Raw genomic sequence first — 10,584 nt, 5'->3', positions numbered from 1 at the left:
GACTATCTTCCCTGTATGTATGTGTGTACTTATGCATGTAATTGTAATATGCACCATGTGTATAACTGGTATCTGCAGAAGCCAGAAGGGAGTGTCAGATCCCTTGGAACTAGAGTTACAGATGGTTGTGAGGCACCGTGTGGGTGCTGGGAACTGAGGTCGGGTCCTCAACGAGAGTAACAAATGCTCTTAACCACTGAGGCTTTCTCCATTCCAACCAGCAGATCTTCGCAGTGTTTATTTCAGGGGCCCAATAGTAAACTACGCTAGAGAGTTCTACTGCTACCAGGCTGCAGCTACGGAAGCAAACCACACTAGAACAAAAATGCATGAGGTTGCAGGGATGTGTGCTCAGGGCTTGGCCTCCAGCATTTCCCATCCTCTGAGACAGGCATCCTAGCTGGGGAACTAGGTTACAGGTAGAGTGGTGATGCCAAGGATCGTGGGACCTTGGGTAAGTCTCTTGATCATTTTGAGCCTCGGTGGCTCCCTCCTTAGGGCAGGGATTATATAATACCAGCTTCTTTTCACTTTGAAGCCCTAAGGATAGGGTGATGTAAAGTGGGAAAACCATGTTAAAATGCCTACTAAGTAATTGGAAAGGGTTCAGGCTATTACTTGCATATAAAATGTCATTTACTCTAACGTCACACATCTTTCTGGCCATGTAAGGTAAGATAACTTTATTTCCTCTTATGGAGATTCAGGCAAATTTACGCAAAGTAGTTTTGGAAGAATTTTAATTTTGTTTCCCTCCCCCGCCCCCTTTTGTTGGATGCTGGGTGGAGCTACTCCAGCATGATGTCTTTGCACACTAAACCAAGTTCAACTCATGAAGGAGATAACCCACACCCACCCTCATCCTTGCACAAACACGTGGCAGGGCTCCCAGGGTTCTCAGTTTCCTTGTACAGGACCTGAGACCTGGCAGCTTGTCCTTTGCTACTTCTAGGTACAGGTAGCAGAACAATGGGAGGTGGGAACACCAACGGAATCCTGCTACAGTCACTGTGGGATCAAATGCTTGCCCCTTGCTTAAATCTACCCCCTCAGTCTCCCTCTTCAGAGATGCAGCATGCAGTAGTGATAGGGTTAGGGAATACCTTATTTCCATATTCAAAAATTTCACTATGTTTTGGTTTTATAAGGTAACTTCTTCCAGGCCTATTAAAAAGTATTAAAGAACCATTATTCTAAGAACTTCCTTTTTTATTTGTTAGAAATCATGTTTACTAAATGACTTCTAATAGCAGGATATATTTTTACAAAAATCTGTGCCTTTCTACCAAGAAGATTTTAGTAGTTTTTTTTTTTTTTCAGAGACAAAAAAAATCTATTAAATTGATTTTTACCCACATGTCCCAAGTCACTTTGCTACAAGTGTCCGAATCACCAATGCAGGGATGAAAGTCCTCCCTCCCTCCTTCCTCAGTCCCTTCCCTTAAATGCAGTTGTTAGTGTTTCCTGAGTCAAGCACTTTCTCCAAGGATGCTAAGTGACAGGAAGCCAGAGGCTCTCCATCATACCTCCAGGGACTGGTTAGTCCCAACCTTACCTTATTGGTAAATGAGGAGCTGTGGCTGGGAAATAAGAGGGTCCTGTATGAGAAAAGAGGAAGCCACTCGATTAGTTGAGAGATGAAATCCCCCTGGCTATGGAACGCTGAAGGCACCGGCATTCACAGATGTGAGAACGACGGAGCTGCAGTCCAGGCAGTGCCCAATGTCCTTCTCCCACCTACCTTGGAGCTTTTTAAAGCAGGACGAGTCAGCCTTGTGCGGGACTCTTTTATATGGATAGCTATGGAAACAATGCAGCTGCCTCTTCTTTCTTAAGTCAAAAGGAATTGTCTGGCAAAAACCCTCCTGGCAATCTGGCGTCTCTGCATAATTCTCATTCATATTAAGAATGGTTGGATATAATTAGAAATATTTTTCTTATTGAGTATGTGGATAAATCTCCTATGGATAATTTGAGAAGATTCAGGCTGGTGGATAAAGACAGTGGCTAGCCAGAAGGATACCTGGCTGCCCTCACAGCTTCATTTTTGGCCCGCCAGGCACGCCATTCATCCTAGCCTTGCATCACTTTCGCATATTTCACATATTAAATGATATAAATAAAAGGCATTTCTTTTAATTTTACAAGGCTTAATTTTTCACCTGTTAATCCTTTTTCTCCAGCCCAGCGAAAAATTAAGTTGCATGCATGTAACAATTGAAACACAGAGAAAAAAAATCTTCTCTTTGTTTTCCCAGCGTTCTGGGAATGTCTTGGCTCTTGTTTAAAAAAAGAAAACAAAACAATTTTTTGCTGAGCTGTTCCTCTATACAGCAGCATGCCATTCCCTGCTCCCTTCTTCTGGCATGCATGCAAGAAAGAAACTTGAGTATTTCCTAGTAGTAAAGGGTGGTTTTTGAGAGTACTTTCCAGTGTTTTTTTTTTTTTTCTATCATAGCACATCAAGAAAAAAAATGACAATATAGTGCAATACCCCAGAGAAGTGTGAGCGAGATTTGGCTGTATATATAAATGGCTTGGGAAGGCTATTTCTTTATATCTTCTTACCTTCTTTTGTTGATAAGATATAGCAAATATATTATCTGCCATATCAAGCAAAATATTAAATAATGAATATGTTTTGAATTTCCAAATAATATCTTTTTAAAACTTTTAAAGAGAAACATGAGCTAAATCTTTCTCTCTCTCTCTCTCTCTCTCTCTCTCTCTCTCTCTCTCTCTCTCTCTCCTCCCTCTCTCTCTCTCTCTCTCTCTCTCTCTCTCTCTCTCTCTCTCTCTCTCTCACACACACACACACACACACACACCACAAATGCCCATACCTTGCTTTGTGATCAAAATATGACACTTTCCTATTCAAAAATTTTTAAGTGGAGGCAGTGGTGGCATACCCCTTTAATCCCAGCACTCAGGAGGCAGAGGCAGGCAAATCTCTGAGTCTGAGGCCAGCCTGGTCTACAGAGTGAGTTCCAGGACAGCCAGGGCTGCACAGAGAAATCCTGTCTCAGAAAAAAAGAAAAAAGAAAAAAAAGAGAAGTTTTTAAGCAATGCAGACATTTTCTGCATTCTTGATAATTAGCATCATGGAGACCTTTGCACAGGGAAGGAAGGAAGGTCTGACCACATTTTTTTCATGTCTGTTAAAATGATGTATGAAGACTTTGCCCAGGCTCCTTTTCTTCCTTCACTAACAAAATATAATGTGAATTTTCTGGGATAATGGAAGCAGAATGTTAACCCATTTGAACTCTTTTACACATCATAAACTTCAAAAGTTGATGAAGCCATGATTTTTAAAATATCTACATGCTAAAATAGTCCTTGGTTGCTAAGTTGGTCAAAGGGCACATTAGTCACAGACACAGAGAAGTGCCTGACACAGTCAAAGCTCAAGCTTTGAAGCTATCACTCTGAGCTATCGCCCAGGAGAACAATTCTGCCTTCCAGCACCTTCCTTCCGGCTGGCTGCCTTCTGGGCATGGTGCCTTGCCCCAGGCATCCTGGAACATCACCTTTCCAGCAATTACGGGGGTCTCTTGACAACGGCAGGGCCCATCACACTTTCAGCTGGCTGCTGAAATCCTCCCTGGCTCCACGGAACACACAGGCAAAGACACCATTGTGCTTGCCTCCTGTGGGGAGAGAGGAAACACAGCCAAACTCTAGCACAGCCCAGGCTACTCTCAAGGGACCCTTGTCCAGTTATCTCACAGCTAAAGGCGGTCCCAAGGTCACGTCCCAACTGCTACTCTAACACCGAGTGGATCAACATTCCACGGTGCATCCGTAACTTTTTTGAGGCTGGGACACACTGGCTGGGCAGTTCTGCTTTGGTGAGCTATGCTGCCGTTAAATCCATTAAACAGATATCATTAGTGTCCGATCTGATATTTTGATATTCTCTTAGTCCATTTCTGCTCCCCATGAGTGTCTTCTTTAAGTATTAAATGTTTCTCTCGTTCTGTGTTGTTTCTGAACTGATCTTCATTTTCAAACCCTTTCATAGTGACTCTATCATCTCAGAACGTATATATTATTTCCTCCGTTTGCGAGCTCCCCCCTCAAATGTTATGTAATGCTGTGTTACACAAGTAGAAATTACCTGGTATAGTACTTTTTAGCGTAAAGAAGAAAATGCAAAGCCTCATTTCCCAGCGTTGGAGAGACAAGCCTTAGTTGTTGGAGAGACAAGCCTTAGTTGTTCCCTGTGCCTTTGGCTTCGTGACTTGTGGCTGGTAAATATTCTCTGACATTCTCTGACTAGCACTTTAGATAGAGGTCGGTCACTCGGGTTAATGTACTTCCCACTCTGGAAACAAGTCAAGATAAACACCCTCTCTGTGCCTCCTGGATTCCGGCACTCCTCAAATGAGTCGGGGTCTTATACTTTCCGTTGGTCACCCCCTGGGCCATGTGTCACATTCAAGTCCCATGACAACTTCAGAAATAGAGGAAATTCAAGAGTGAGCATTGGTCTATGCTGTTCAGGGAGGTTCCCAGGGCACCACAGCCACTGGCCTTGTCTACAGGAGGGCTGGGTTTAGAGATTCGAAAAGACACCGGCAAAGTGGCTCAAGTCACCTCAAAACAACATGACAGCAAGATTTAAAAGTACAAGGTCTAAGTTCTTTGCAATGAAGAAGTTGTATTTTACCCTTGTTCATGGGACTGATCTAGGCCCTCTCAATGTGGGTGATAGTTGTGTGGCTTGATCTGTTTGTGGGGACCCTGGCGGTGGGACCAGGACTTATCCCGGGTACAAAAACTGGCTTTTTAGAGCCCATTCCCTATGGTGGGATGCCTTGCTCAGCCTTGATGCAGGGGAAAGGGGCTTGGTCCTGCCTCAACTTGGTATGCCAGCCTGTGTTGACTATCCAAGGGAGGACTTACCCACTCTGAGGAGTGAATAGGGGGTGGGGTGGGAGGGAGGTGGGGAGGAATGGGAGAAGGGGAGGGAAAGGGAACTATGGTTGGTATATAAAATGAAAAAGAAATTTTAAATTAAAAAAAAAGTACAAGAGTGGAGCTAACATTTAGAAAGCACCCCCAAACTTTAGTGTGCACACTCAGGATGTTCCACATGTCTTTGCCTTAACATTCTTTTTGTTTTGTTTTGTTTTTTGTTTTTTTCGAGACAGGGTTTCTCTGTGTAGCTTTGCGCCTTTCCTGGAACTCACTTGGTAGCCCAGGCTGGCCTCGAACTCACAGAGATCCGCCTGGCTCTGCCTCCCGAGTGCTGGGATTAAAGGCGTGCGCCACCACCGCCCGGCTTGCCTTAACATTCTTGTCCTTCACAGCTGACCTGAAGTTACTTTTTGACGACATGTAAGCTATATGCCCTTGGAAACTTAGTATGCCTTCCCAAGACTCCATTTCCTGCTGTATAAAAGGATAAGGAAGTGCTACCACATAGCAGTATTTGAGGACTAAGTGATAAAATATCTAGAAACTTAGAACAGTGTGTGGCACTCCTTGCTCACTCAGTTGATACCACCAATTGTGATGACAATGGCCCTGGTATTTTATTAGCGCTTATGTTGAACTTTCTGCTGCAGTAAGACTTGTTTCCTTGTTGTCTCAGTTACCCAGCATGCACCAGGCCCCATATAAGTGCCCACTGCACTCATGGAATGTACTCTGCTCTTCCATATCACTCTCCATGTTCATCATGGTCAAGCTCAGATCTCACCCACATATCCTTCTTGATTATTCCATCTAACGAAGGAACCATAGTTTGGTATAGAAAGAGACAAAAAGCTGTCACCTTATGATAAATGTGAAGAAATGATAGCTTAGATTAGCTACTTGGTGGGAGTGGATGGGAAAATGGCCTAACTGCTGGCCTCTGGGGAGGAATTGGATGCTTGGTAACAGTGGAAGGCTACGCCTTTTGGTACCTGTTGAGTTTTGTGCTTGGTGTAACCAGAACGAACAGAAATGAGAGGAAGAAAGACTTCAAGTCCCCACGGAAAGAAGAACCAGCTTCTATTGTTGCTTTTAAAATAAAAGCTGATGATTTCTCAAAAGATTATCTCACCTAGGAATTGCAATTGAAAAACGTATGAACACAGAATTAGAGACAGGAGACAAAGGCCTGGAGGAGTCAAGACTGAAGATGTACGTTTTCAGAAGATCAGCTCTCTCTCTCTCTCTCTCTCTCTCTCTCTCTCTCTCTCTCTCTCTCTCTCCCTCCCTCCCTTCTGTAGACCAAACTCCCGGTCCATGGCTCTGTAAGCAGAAAGCAATGGCTATTGATACTCCTTTCTAGGAATTTGCTGTTTGGCTGGTCCAAACTTGGTAACTAAGCACCAACAATCCACCTGTAAAAACTATGTCTGAATATCCAGATAGAGAATTTTCTAAAGCATTCACTTTATAAAGAAAAAAAAATGGAGCCATTGAGATGGCTCAGCAGGCAAAGGCTCTTGCCTCCAGATCTGATGACCTGAGTTCAGTCCCCAAGACCCACACGACAGATGGAGAAAACCAACTCCCACAAGTGTCAGAGACAGAGATAGAGACAAAGACAGATAGAAAGAGAGACAGAGTATAAATAAACACAACAACAACCAAAAGAACAAAATAACAGCCAGCAAAGCGCCTGAGGATTCTCATGACTTAAAGTTTGTGAATCAGATGACGCGATCATTCAAAAGCCATTTTAAATTCGGTTTTCTGTAGATGAAGAGACTTTGTAGTTGTTCCAGATTTAGCCTAAAAAGGTCGAGACATCATTTAGGGCTGTACTGAAATAGGTATAGAAGATGGAAGTTTGTGTCTGTGTTTGCTCACAGGTAGAATTGCCCAGGAAATTTCTGATATCCAACAGACTCCAGCTTTGAATGTAAAGAACTCTATGAGGTGTTTAAGACAGAACAAGGTGAGCCATACCTCACCTCCCCCACCCAGGAGTCCACAGCAAAAAGCACAACATCTAGGTGTGAAGGAACTTGGTGACTATGGAAAACTCCAGAAGAGACCAACTCCCTTGAGACTAAAACATTGCTTTATTTCTTTTAATTAAAAAAAAGTAAGTAAGTATATGAATATACCATAAATTTGAGGAAAGAACAACAAAAGAATGAAAAAGAGAAATTATTTTGTTTGCTTGTTTTGAGATAGGATCTCATTATATATATATATATATATATATATATATATATATATATATATATATATATATATATATCCCAGGCTAGCCCCAAACTCAGGAATGATAGGCCTGTGTCACTACACCCATCTTCAGAAATGGTTTGATGAACATAAGAAAAAAATGCATCCACTTGTGTACATGTCAGTATTCAGTTATTAGCTTGTGTCAAGTTAATATTATTATGCAACTGAGGAGTATGATCAGTGTGCATACAGGGCCTGTATTGTCCCTGTCCCTATATTGGCAGACACCAATGCACACTGCTTGAAGAGCTAAGGAATCAACACCCATTATTTCAGCAATTTCACACTTTATGTAGTGTTCTTAACCTGTAAAAACCTTCTGAGAGTCACTTTTTTCTTTAACAGCTCCAAGGTGTGGATGGGACAGATAATCTCTCTTTATTTTTTCTCTGAGAAACCATGATCCAGAAGGGAGTGAAGTGTCTCATGTGCTCACATTGGAATTGGAATAAAGATGTCCTGTCCTATGCTACTGCTTCTGATGTCTAATGCATACACCTCTGAGTCTAACTCCAGGCTAGTCTAACTCCCTTGGGCTGCTGATTGACATGTAAGTTACTAAACTGCTAGCCTTATTGGGGCATCATGTAGCATTTTGAGGAAGATGATGTATAAATTAGTAAACTAGTAGCCTTGTTCAGACACAATATAATATTGTGACAAAGTTAACGTAATAAATATAACAAGAGTTATTCGGAAATGCAGAAAATTTAAATAGCGAGCCCAGAAAAGACGGGATAAAAGAATCATCCACACCCAGTCTTTGCTCCCCTCTTCCTTCAGTCTCTTTAAGCTCAATGTGCTGACAGTACCAACAGAATTCTTTTATTATCATTTTACGAAAGCTTGTTAGCATTTATTATTATTATTATTATTATTATTATTATTATTATTATTATAATATTTATAATGGGTTTCATGATGGCATTTCCATGCATGTATGTAATGTATTTTGAGTGTATCCTCCTGAGAGCCCATGAAGGAATGTATAGGATTTGATAGGTACAAGTCCTGGGAAAAAGAAATTCTTGATGCAAAAATGGAAGCAGAAAGAGTGAACCTAGAAGAGGGGAAATTCGAAGTCTGTCTGGGGAAGTCTTGTGTGAGGGAGGAGTCTAGGGAAGCAGGCTGGGATAGGATGAGTCAGAAGCCGCTGCTCTCTCTGACTGACTCATGAACAACGATTGTCTTGTTCCAGAATTCCACAAGGCTGACCAGAATGTTTCCTTTTTGCCTTTGTCCTCAGACCATTGACCTCCCTTCACCCCCACAAACCTTCTGCCTGTTTCATGGCTGGTTGCTCCTCTCGCTGTTTTGAGACTGAGTCTGGCTCTGGGCCTGGCCTTGAGCTCACCATCCCCTTCCCTCAGGCTCCACTGCACCTGCCTCCCTCTACCGTATTTTGTGTTTTCATCATTTTTCACACAGTTCCGTGTCGGGGCTCCTAATCTTCCACCTTTCCTCCTTAACCAATGTCTTCACCCATGTGGATCCTTCTTGAAACTGAAAACAGCATTGCTTTGCTTCTGCCCAGTTCCTATGCTATCCCATGAGCCCTGTTTACAGCCTGGGACAACAAAAGGGTTTTATAGGGCTGTGAACCAAACAACACTGTCAAGGCCTGAGGTTGTAGTTAAGAGATAGAGGCCTTGCTTAGTGTGTGTAAGGCCAGCACGCGCACACATACACACCCAAAGGCAGCTTTGGCATGAATCTAGAATAGTCCATCAGTGAGCCCTTGAATGGTTTTATACAGGATTTAGTAAAGTCTACCCAACATTTCTTTGAGAAATTTTATTGTCTTGGACTGCAATGAGATTTCTAAAGTTAACGTCTAGAGTTGGGGGACAAAGTCACTGAGTGGCCTAATTCCGTTTCCTTTATTTCAGTTGCAACAAGGACAAGTCAAGATGCTTTTGATTTTGTTTGACAAATCATCTCCCACCAAAAACAAATAAACAAACAAAAAACCTAAGAACACTACATCCATGACATCCATGTCCTCCTCCAAAAAAAGAAAAGAAAGAGTGTGAACTGGGCTGAGCGAGTCTCATGGCTGAGGAAGGAAAGATTTTTGTTCTTTCTGTGAACCGGACATTTCAAGGAGACCTATGTGTGGGCTGGCTTCCTTTTCTTCCCGGTTCTGGCTTGCTCTGGGTCAAGTAACTGTTCTGGTGAGGAGCTGCTGAAAGGAAGGCTGTGTTCCAAGGCTGAGGGGTATTTTTAGGGCTTGAGGAGGAAGGGCTTTTTTTATGTGAAGAGAAGGATGGGCATGTCATCCAAAGCTCTGGTCCTGTGAAGAAGCTGAAACTTGGCACGGTTCAAGAAGCTAACTGGGAGAAGATCAAAGCCAGAGGCCTGGTTTCCAGAAGCCAAATGCTGGAGAACCACTTCTTCTGGTCCAGCTGGAAAATTGAACACAGAATTTTCCATGGATTTTCTCATTTCTTGCCCCCCTTCTATTATAAATCACCAGCAAACACACACATTTGTTTGTTTCGATTGATTTGTTGGAAGGTACTGCTTTATATCCTGTATTCTTTCTCCCTTGAGCAAAAAGAAAAACAAACTAAAAACCACTGAAATACCCATGATATAGCATATCCTGTAGGAAAACATTAGTTAGCTAATTCTGTCCTCAAAGTAGACAGACTGTGAAGACCTGACAGACTGAACTCAACAGCCTGTATGCATGTGGGTGAAGTGTATGCTTCTTAGTTACACTACTGTAGTTTGAGTCTGATTTGCCCTCCAACCACCATGGACTTGGTCCCAGCTTTGTGGTGGAATCTTCAGTTCTTTGGGACACTGTGAATGTGTTCTTGGCTTTTGGGGCTAGTAACACTCTGACTTTTCCTATTCTTTCTTTTGTTACCTCTCCACGATACAAATGGCTTGATGTGCTGTCTCTTTATAGGCCCAAACCAATGGGGCCAATTAGTCATAGAACATCTAAAACTGAGCCAAAGTAAACCTTTCTCTTTAAAAGTTGACAGTCTCAGGTGTTTGTTACAGTAACAGGGAGCCGACTCACAAATACGCTCAACACTCACACACATACTTAACAAAAAAAGTACATTGCAAGTTGGAAGAAAGAGAAAGTGGAAATAGCAAAATTCCATCTTTCCAGGATGATTCAGACTCATTATGGGGTGCCTAGCTGTTATACAAATACTCCCTACTGGGGTCATATTAAAGCAAATTCTTCTAAGCTGGCATTAAGAAAAGACAATAGGAAGGACACGATGATACACACCTTGAGTCCCAGTGTCTAGAAGGCAGAGATAGGCAGATGTCTATGAGTTCAAGGCCAGCCTGATCTACATAGTAAGCTTCTTGCCATCCAGGGATACACAGTGAGATGTTGTCTCCCAAAAAAGGGGGGGT

This window comes from Peromyscus eremicus, chromosome 8a (genome assembly GCF_949786415.1).
Source record: "Peromyscus eremicus chromosome 8a, PerEre_H2_v1, whole genome shotgun sequence".
Classification (NCBI taxonomy): domain Eukaryota; kingdom Metazoa; phylum Chordata; class Mammalia; order Rodentia; family Cricetidae; genus Peromyscus; species Peromyscus eremicus.
Note: the sequence above shows the minus strand (reverse complement) of the source record.